Source organism: Mesoplodon mirus (genome assembly GCF_964341445.2).
Source record: "Mesoplodon mirus genome assembly, chromosome: 14".
Taxonomy (NCBI): Eukaryota; Metazoa; Chordata; class Mammalia; order Artiodactyla; family Ziphiidae; genus Mesoplodon; species Mesoplodon mirus.
In genome coordinates this window covers 7,492,568-7,500,748 of record NC_138990.1, presented here as the reverse complement: position 1 = coordinate 7,500,748, position 8,181 = coordinate 7,492,568, and the positions used below count along the sequence as shown (strand labels likewise).

Sequence of the window (8,181 nt, the reverse complement as noted above, 5' to 3'; positions counted from 1 at the left end):
TTTTCAAATGTGAAGCCAACCTTACATTCCTGGAATCAACTCCACTTAGTCATGATGTAGCTGGCTCTCCATATTTGTGGATTCCACATCCACTGATTCAACCAAGCTTGAATTGATACTATTCAAAAAAATCCCAGAAGTTCCAAAGAGCAAAACTTGAATTTGTTGAATGCCAGTAACTATTTACATAGCATTTTCATTGTATTTAAAACTATTTACATAGCATTTTCATTGTATTAGTTACTATAAATAATCTAGAGTGATCGATACAGGGAACATATTGGTGATTGCCAGAGTTGGGGAGTGAATGGTTGGATGAAATGGGTAAAGGGGGTAAAAAGGTATAAAATTCCACACACACACTACTACATATAAAATAGACAACCAACAAGGATCTACTGTATAGCACAGGGAACTATACTCAATATTTTATAATAACTTATAAAGGAAAATAATCTGAATAATTGAATCACTGTGCTATACACCTGAAAGTAACATGACATTGCAATTCAACCATACTTCAATAAAATAAAATTTTAAAAAAGGTATAAACTTCCAGTTGTAAGTCATGGGGGTGCAATGCATAGAAAGGTGGCTATCATTAATAATACTATATTATTGCAAGTATTATTATTCAAGTATTGCATATTTGAAAGTTGCTAAGAAAGTAGATCTTAAAAGTTTTCATCATGAGTAAAAATATGTAACCATGTGAGGTGACAGATGTTAATATTGTAGTAATCATTTTGCAACTTATACAAATATCAAATCATTACGTTGTATATCTGAAACTGGTAAGTTATATGTTAATTATATCTCAATTAAAATTTTTGAAAAGACAAAATGGTAACTACGAGAAGTGATGGATATAATTTGCTTGATTGTGGTGATTATTTCTCAAGGTATACATATATCAAAACATCAAGTTGTACAACTTACATATATTTTTTGTCAATTAAACCTTAATAAAGCTGGAAAAAAGAAAACTGCTTCAGTATTTATATGGTAATGAAATGGAACAAAATAACCAAGAGAATGTTGAATATGATCACACATTATCTGTGTATTTTAGTTTAAGAAATGATGTATTAATGCAAAAGAGTGAAAATAATAGAGAAAACAGACTGACACATAAGTATTCACCTAATTATAATAAATATGAAACTTTGCTGCAAGGTAAGGGTACACTTTTCAGGAATGGGTGCTTGTCCATATAGAAACAAGTATTGATCTTGAGCATCCATACCTCACTTCATACAGCATAAAAATTCCAGATGTGTAGTAAGTCTAAATATAATAGGTAAAAATTATTCTGAATATAAAATAAAAATTATGAAGCTTTTAGAGAATTATGTTAATAAACTTAGACTAGGAGATGGTTCCTTAAGTAGGACAATCATAAAAGAAACTATAGAATTACACATTAGAGAAAACCAAATTACTTTATCAAACTACATCAAAATTAAGAACTTCTATTTAATTAAGAACACCATTAAGACTATGAAAAGCCGAGTGGAGAAGATATCTGCAAAATATATCTGAAATAGATAACCACTATTTCACCAGAATAGTGAAAACCTTCTTTTTTCTTGATCAGACCCTTTATTTTGGGACTGTTGCCAAGGCTAATTTGGGTCACAGGCACGTCACGGAGTACCGGGGAAAGCGAGCCAGTAGGACCCAGTGGGGCTGCCTGCAACCACCACCTCCTCACGGGGAGCTGAGCTGGTCGCAGAAGAGAAGCCCGCTGGTCTTGCTGTGCTGGATAAGGATGAGGAAAGGGTAGTCGGCACAGAACCTGAGGGTGATTCTGGCACAGCACAGCATCAGGACTGTGGTGGTGGCTGCGGCCGCCTCCATGCCCTCCTCGTCGACCTCCACAAAGGTCTTGTGCACGACCAGGGACAGGCGCAGGTCCCTCTGGGCCAACATTGTGGAGAAATACGCCCTGGTGTCCTCGAAGGTGTCAGTCACGCCCAGGGTGCGGAGGACGCCCTCCATGTCGTAGCTCTCCCCCAGCTTAAACCTGGGCAGGGACACCTCAACCTCCTCCTCCATCAGATCCAGCCTCGTCCACTTGATGAATTTCTCATAAGGAAGTTCCTTTTCCACCATTTTCAAATCGTGTTTTCATCGAGAAGCATGATGAGCATATTGAGCTCCCTGCCGACATAGGGAAGCAGCAGAATCTTCGTGAATATCTCTCCAATGTAGGTCATTTTAAAGGGGGATTTCTTTAAGATTATTTGCACAGGCTTCTCCATATTACTGCAGACTTTGATCAGCCTTTCCTTGGTGTGCTGTTTGTTAAACTGATTCTCCCAGTTTCCTTTGAAGTAGATGGCATTCACAAGAACCAGACAAGTCATGGGGTCCACTGAATTTGGAAACAGCAGGTCTGTAATTTTTCCTTCTGTCCTTTGGGCTACCCAGGTGTTTATGTGTTTCCTGGATTCCTTCACAGCACTGATAAAGTCCAGCTCTTCCATCTCTGCTTGGTAGAATTTGCGGCAGGAATCTTTGAAAGATGGGAGAAAACCATAAGTCTTCTCTACAATGAGCCTGTTGACGGTTCGGAGCAAGTACTGTGTGCCGGTCCTGTTAACTTCTGTGAGAAGGTTCTGAAAACCCTGGTGGAAGTCTCCACCTCTGCCACTGCTTTTGCTTAGAGAAAGTGTCTGGGACATTTGGGCCACGGTGTTTCCCTTTGCCCCCATGAAGACCATGGCCAGGGCAGAGGGGATGCTTATGGGTGAGAAAAACATTTTTCAAGCTGTCTTCACCCAGATGTTCAGAAGACATGAACCAAAAACTTAAACAAGTAATTCATACACACACACAAAGTTGGCATATGATGAATTTTCATTTTCCTACATTTATATATTTTTTCTAACAAGTGTTTTCTACTATTACAATCTTATTTGACCTAAAATATAATTATTTCCACTGTGTATAGTATAATTATTTATACTAAAATATAATTATTTTTTCTTGGCTCCTTCTTTTCCCAGTTTAATATTAGGTCTATGCTATCTTCCTCAAGTGAACTGTGGAGATTTCCTCAATCGGTGCTTTAGAATAGAATGTGTAGTATTAAGATTTTGTTAACACTTGCTAAATAAAGCCACCTGGGTTTGAATTATTTTTAGAAAAAATTGCCTCTTTACTCAGTCTTTATTATGAAACAATTAAGATATTCTATTTTTTCTTTGCACCAAGTTCAATTTTTTTCACCTGAGTTGTCCCTAAATTTTTCTCACTATTCTTTATCTTCTTTAGTTTATGTAATTAGTAATTCTTTCTCATTTTGGTGTGTTTATGAGTGTGGGAATATACCTTCTCTTCTCTTCCCTCTTTCTGACCTCAGTCTTGCCAGAGATTTGTCAATGCATTAGTCTTTCAAAAGTCCAACTTTAATTTTATTGATCTACTCCTCTTCATTTTATGTTGATTTTTCTTTTCTTTTTTTTTTTTATTTTTTTATGGTATGCTGGCCTCTCACTGTTGTGGCCTCTCCTGTTGTGGAGCACAGGCTCCGGATGCACAGGCCCAGTGGCCATGGCTCACGGGCCCAGCTGCTCCGCGGCATGTGGGATCCTCCCAGACCAGGGCACGAACCCATGTCCCCTGCATCAGCAGTCAGACTCCCAACCACTGCGCCACCAGGGAAGCCCCCTGATGTTTTATTTAATTAAATTGGACTCATTTTATTTCTCTTTGAGTTTTAAAAAATTATTTTAAGCCAAATTGCCTCATTAACTTTCATCATTTTTTTTCTTTTAAAATATATGCATTTAAGGCTTTGCATATCCTTCTTAACATCGCTTTAGTTCTATCCAAAAGGTTTTGATGTGTTATAAATGTTTTCTAATTTCCACTATTATATATATATATATATATATATATATATATATATATATAATTTTTACCCAAAGGCCATTTAAGTGGAAGACATTAATTTTCAAAAACATGGGGATTTTTATGTTAAATATTTTCATTTCTAGCTTAGTGCATTGCAATCAGAATGCAGATGGGGTCAAATATCCTTGAATTCCTTGTACACAATCACTTTTATAAATGTTCTTGTGCTTGGAAAAATTAAATTCTCCAGTTTCTGAGTTCAGTCTTCTCTATATAGATATCAGGTTAAGTTTTAAAATTTGTTAAATCTATGACACTTATTTAATGTTAGCCAATTTTTTCTATTTATTACCCCAAAAAGTGTCAAGTAAAATATCTAGTACTCTGTCTTTTGCTTTCTCTGTCTTGAGAGTAAATTATTATGAGAATGGTCTTTTAGAACACTTATGTAGTCATGGTTATTGGATTTTTATCATTGGAGTGACTAAAATTTTTGGCTACTAATTATTTGTGCCTTAACTTCTATGTTTTTCTGTTATTAATATAGCTATACCAGCTCCTTTGGTTTGAATTTGTGTAGTAATTCCTTTTCATCTTTTACAATCGACTATTTTGATAATTTATGACATAGCTGTGTCTCTTGTAAACAAAAGAGGTTGGATCATATATCTAAAGCATGATGACAATTTTTACCCCTGAGGAATCTAATCGATTTTGGTAACAAAAATTAATGCTATATATGGACCTGTTTTTCACTTGACATTCTATCTATTTTATGCTTTTTTTTCTTTTCTCTTGGACTTTAGCTTCCAATTGAACTTATTATTTGTTCTTTCTGTTTTTATTCCTCTACTAGTTTGGAAGTTACACTTTCTGTTTCTACCCTATATTGCATTTTCTAACCATTATAAATTGCACACTTGATATGTCACTCTAAACTTAATCAATATATTTTAAGTTGTCCCCCACAATGCTAATATTTTAGAACATTTTAACTTCATTCTTATATATCAAAAATTACATACAAATATGTGTCCATGTGAATTTTTTTATTTAATGATTATTATTGTTTTATGAAAGCAACATACATTTAGTATTACATATATATATATATATATATATATATATATATATATATATATATATATATATATATATATATATATACCACAATGCATTGTACGTTATTTTTTTCTTTCTTGGTACTCAAATCCTCCATCAGCACAACATTTAAATTTTTCTGTAGAGAGTATCTGTAGGTGGCATGCATGTCAATTTTTGTTAGAAAATGTCTTTATATTACTTTCATTTTGAAAGACGCCTTCACTGGTTATAATGGTTTAGGCTGACAGTTATTCTCTCTCAGCACATTGACATTGTCATATTTTGGTTTCTGACATCCATTGTGACAGAAGTCATCTGTCAAGCTGTTACCCCTTTCAATGTAAACATTTAGTTCTGGCATCTTATAAAATCTATATCTCATCTTTGTTTTTCATCATTATCACGACAATGCAAATTTCATTTCCTTTATCCTGCTTGTAAATTTTGTGAATCTTCGGGCTTCTTAAATCTTTCATAAGTTCTATCACTTGTGTCTTCTCAGTTCTAGATAGTCTCAGAATTTTATCTTCAAATATTTTCTTTGATACACTCTTCCTCTGGAATCAGCAAAAAGAATTAATTTAGGAATATAGCCCACAATACTAGTAGAAATGCAAGTCTGCTTCACCACTTTCTATGTAACACTATAGTTATTTGATTTTTTTGGGGGGGCGTTACATGGGCCTCTCACTGTTGTGTCCTCTCCTGTTGTGGAACACAGGCTCTGGACGCACAGGCTCAGTGGCCATGGCTCACGGGCTTAGCCACTCCATGGCATGTGGGATCTTCCCAGTCCAGGGCACAAACCCGTGTCCCCTGCATTGGCAGGTGGACTCTCAACCACTGTGCCACCAGGGAAGCCCCCTGATCATGTTTTTAAAGAAAATTATTAGAATCTATATAGCTTGAGGAGAGAGAACACTTATTATGTATCCACATATTTCTTGTAGTCCTGACCATGATAACCAGTTAATATTTGGTGATTATATTTAACAATTCATTATTTTTCCTAAATAGAATTGACAATATAAACCAGTATTGAAACAGGCCAATAGCTATGTCAGTGAGTTATGTGATATTGAAACAGGGCTTTGAAGAATTTTGATGCTTTTTTCCCTCTAGTTTTTTAAGACATTTTGTCATGGTGATAAGTATTAAGAAATGTTATTGTCTATAGACATTATAATATAGGAACTGTAAACGTTTGAAGGTTGTGCCCCTGAGTGTGGATAAATAAAGTGAGACAGCCACTTGAGATTAATATTTCTCTTTTTAACCTATAGTCTGTCTTAAATATTATGGGCATTTCAAGTAAATGAAATTGTAGAACCAGAAGTGAAAGCATTCTTTAAGGTGGGAAAAATTATGGGTTTAAATGTGGTTAATTTAGAGATCTGAGAGCACACTGTCCTAGGTGTAGTACTCTACCTGTTCTTTGTTAGATTTATTTTTTTAAGTTTAAAACATTAGAGACAATTAAGAAACCTTGATTCTGTTCCTAATCCTTTCTTGGATTATTTGACATCGAGGAAGAGGTTTAACTGTTCACAACTAGGTGTGCTCATCTAAAAAAAATTAGTTGATTGGAATTATCTTTGTAGCAGAACCCACAGAGTAATAGATTGTGTACCATGACAAAACCAGTAAGTCACAGGTACTTATTGAAACATTTATTAAGTTGATTAAGAATAAACTTGTAATAATTTGCATATATAAGAAACCAAAGGGGATGTCTGTATTTTCACTCAATGTCCACAGATGTGCACATAGCCACAGTATCTGGTAACAGTGTTACCTAACCTGGATTTGGGTCCACTGACCAGACATGCAGCAAAGCCAATCTACTGACACTTGGTTGCAGTGAAGGGAAGTGCAATATTTGTTGCAGGGCATCAAGAAAGAAGAACAAGCAGCTAGTGCTCAAAAGACCTGAATTCCCTGATGTCTTCAGGGAAGGGTTTTTAAAGGCAATGTTAGGATTGTGGATTGCAGGATACCTGATCAGCTCGTGGATATTTTTCTGATTGGTTGGTGATGAGGTAACAGGGTGATGTTTTGTAAGTCAAAATCATCAACCTTCTGGTCCCAGCTGGTCTGGGGTGTTCATGTTTCTGGTTAGCTGTTTTCATCTGTTCGGGTTCTGGTTTTTGTAAAAACAACTTAAGAATGTGTGTCAGTCCTCTTATCTATATCCTTCAGAGAATGGTGAGTTCAGTGACTCTGCCATGTGGCTGATTTATAGTCTAAATTGTTACCAGTTTCCTGGCCCAAAAAGTTTCCATTGTTTCTGCATTTTTACATTTCCTAATCATTAACTCTCAAGCCAGTCTTCTGAGACTCAGGAGAGGCCTGGGAGAATAAAGCAAAAGTATTTTTCTTCAAAAGATAGGGACACGGGTTCTTGCAAGACATAGGTCTTGCAGTTCACATGAAGTGAGTTTGTCCATGTAGGAGTAGCAAAAGCAGACACACAACTTGCTTTCTTATAGCCTGATCTACCTAGAATTGTGTGACACAACCAGGAGGATGGTTTAACCTGGCTTCAACCTTTCAATGGAGGATTCTCAAGTAACAAAGCATGTACTTGTTTCTCTTTCTTCAACAAACTTAAATACACACATGTGCACACATGCATGCACACAGAAAATATATATAAAAATCATATTCATCTTAATTTGATAGTTAAATTGTACTGGAAATTCTATATTGCAGACATCCCTGTTATGTGAATAACTGGAGAGTAATCCAGTAAATTATGTCATCTGTTGGGTATTTCCAGTGAATAAATGCATATTCTTCCACATATTCAATCTAGAAACAGAGGGAGCTATTGTTGACCTAAAACAAATAGGCTGCCAGACATTTCTCCAGCAAAGATGAGTTTATTGCAGATCACTGGAGAATTGCAAATTCGGGGTCTGCAACAACGGCAAGCCTTGGACAAGTCCCTGCAGGGCAAGGGAAGAAAAATTATTTTATAGAGGGGAAAAGGACATTGGGAGGGCTGTAGTAAACAAAAACTCCATGTTTTTTCATTGACTGAGTACTCACTAGGAAAGAAGAGGTGTAAACCTCTTGTTGGGCTCTGCTATCATTGCAGGGCCTGAGAGCTTCCCTTTCTGGTCTTCCAGCTCTATTTAGTTTCTATTTTTTTAATTTCTTACACTGTGTAAGCTCTCTAATGTCACTGATACCTTAATTGGAAATCAGAAATAT

At 35.7% G+C, this 8,181-nt stretch overlaps 1 pseudogene across 1 annotated transcript; it reads right to left on the bottom strand.

Annotated features, from left to right (window-relative positions):
* Nucleotides 1-1,488: 1,488 nt before the first annotated feature.
* Nucleotides 1,489-2,763, bottom strand: LOC309815697 (serpin B6-like; annotated as a pseudogene). Its single transcript has one exon. The product of its transcript is annotated as a serpin B6-like (transcript).
* Between the last annotated feature and the right edge of the window lie 5,418 nt (nucleotides 2,764-8,181).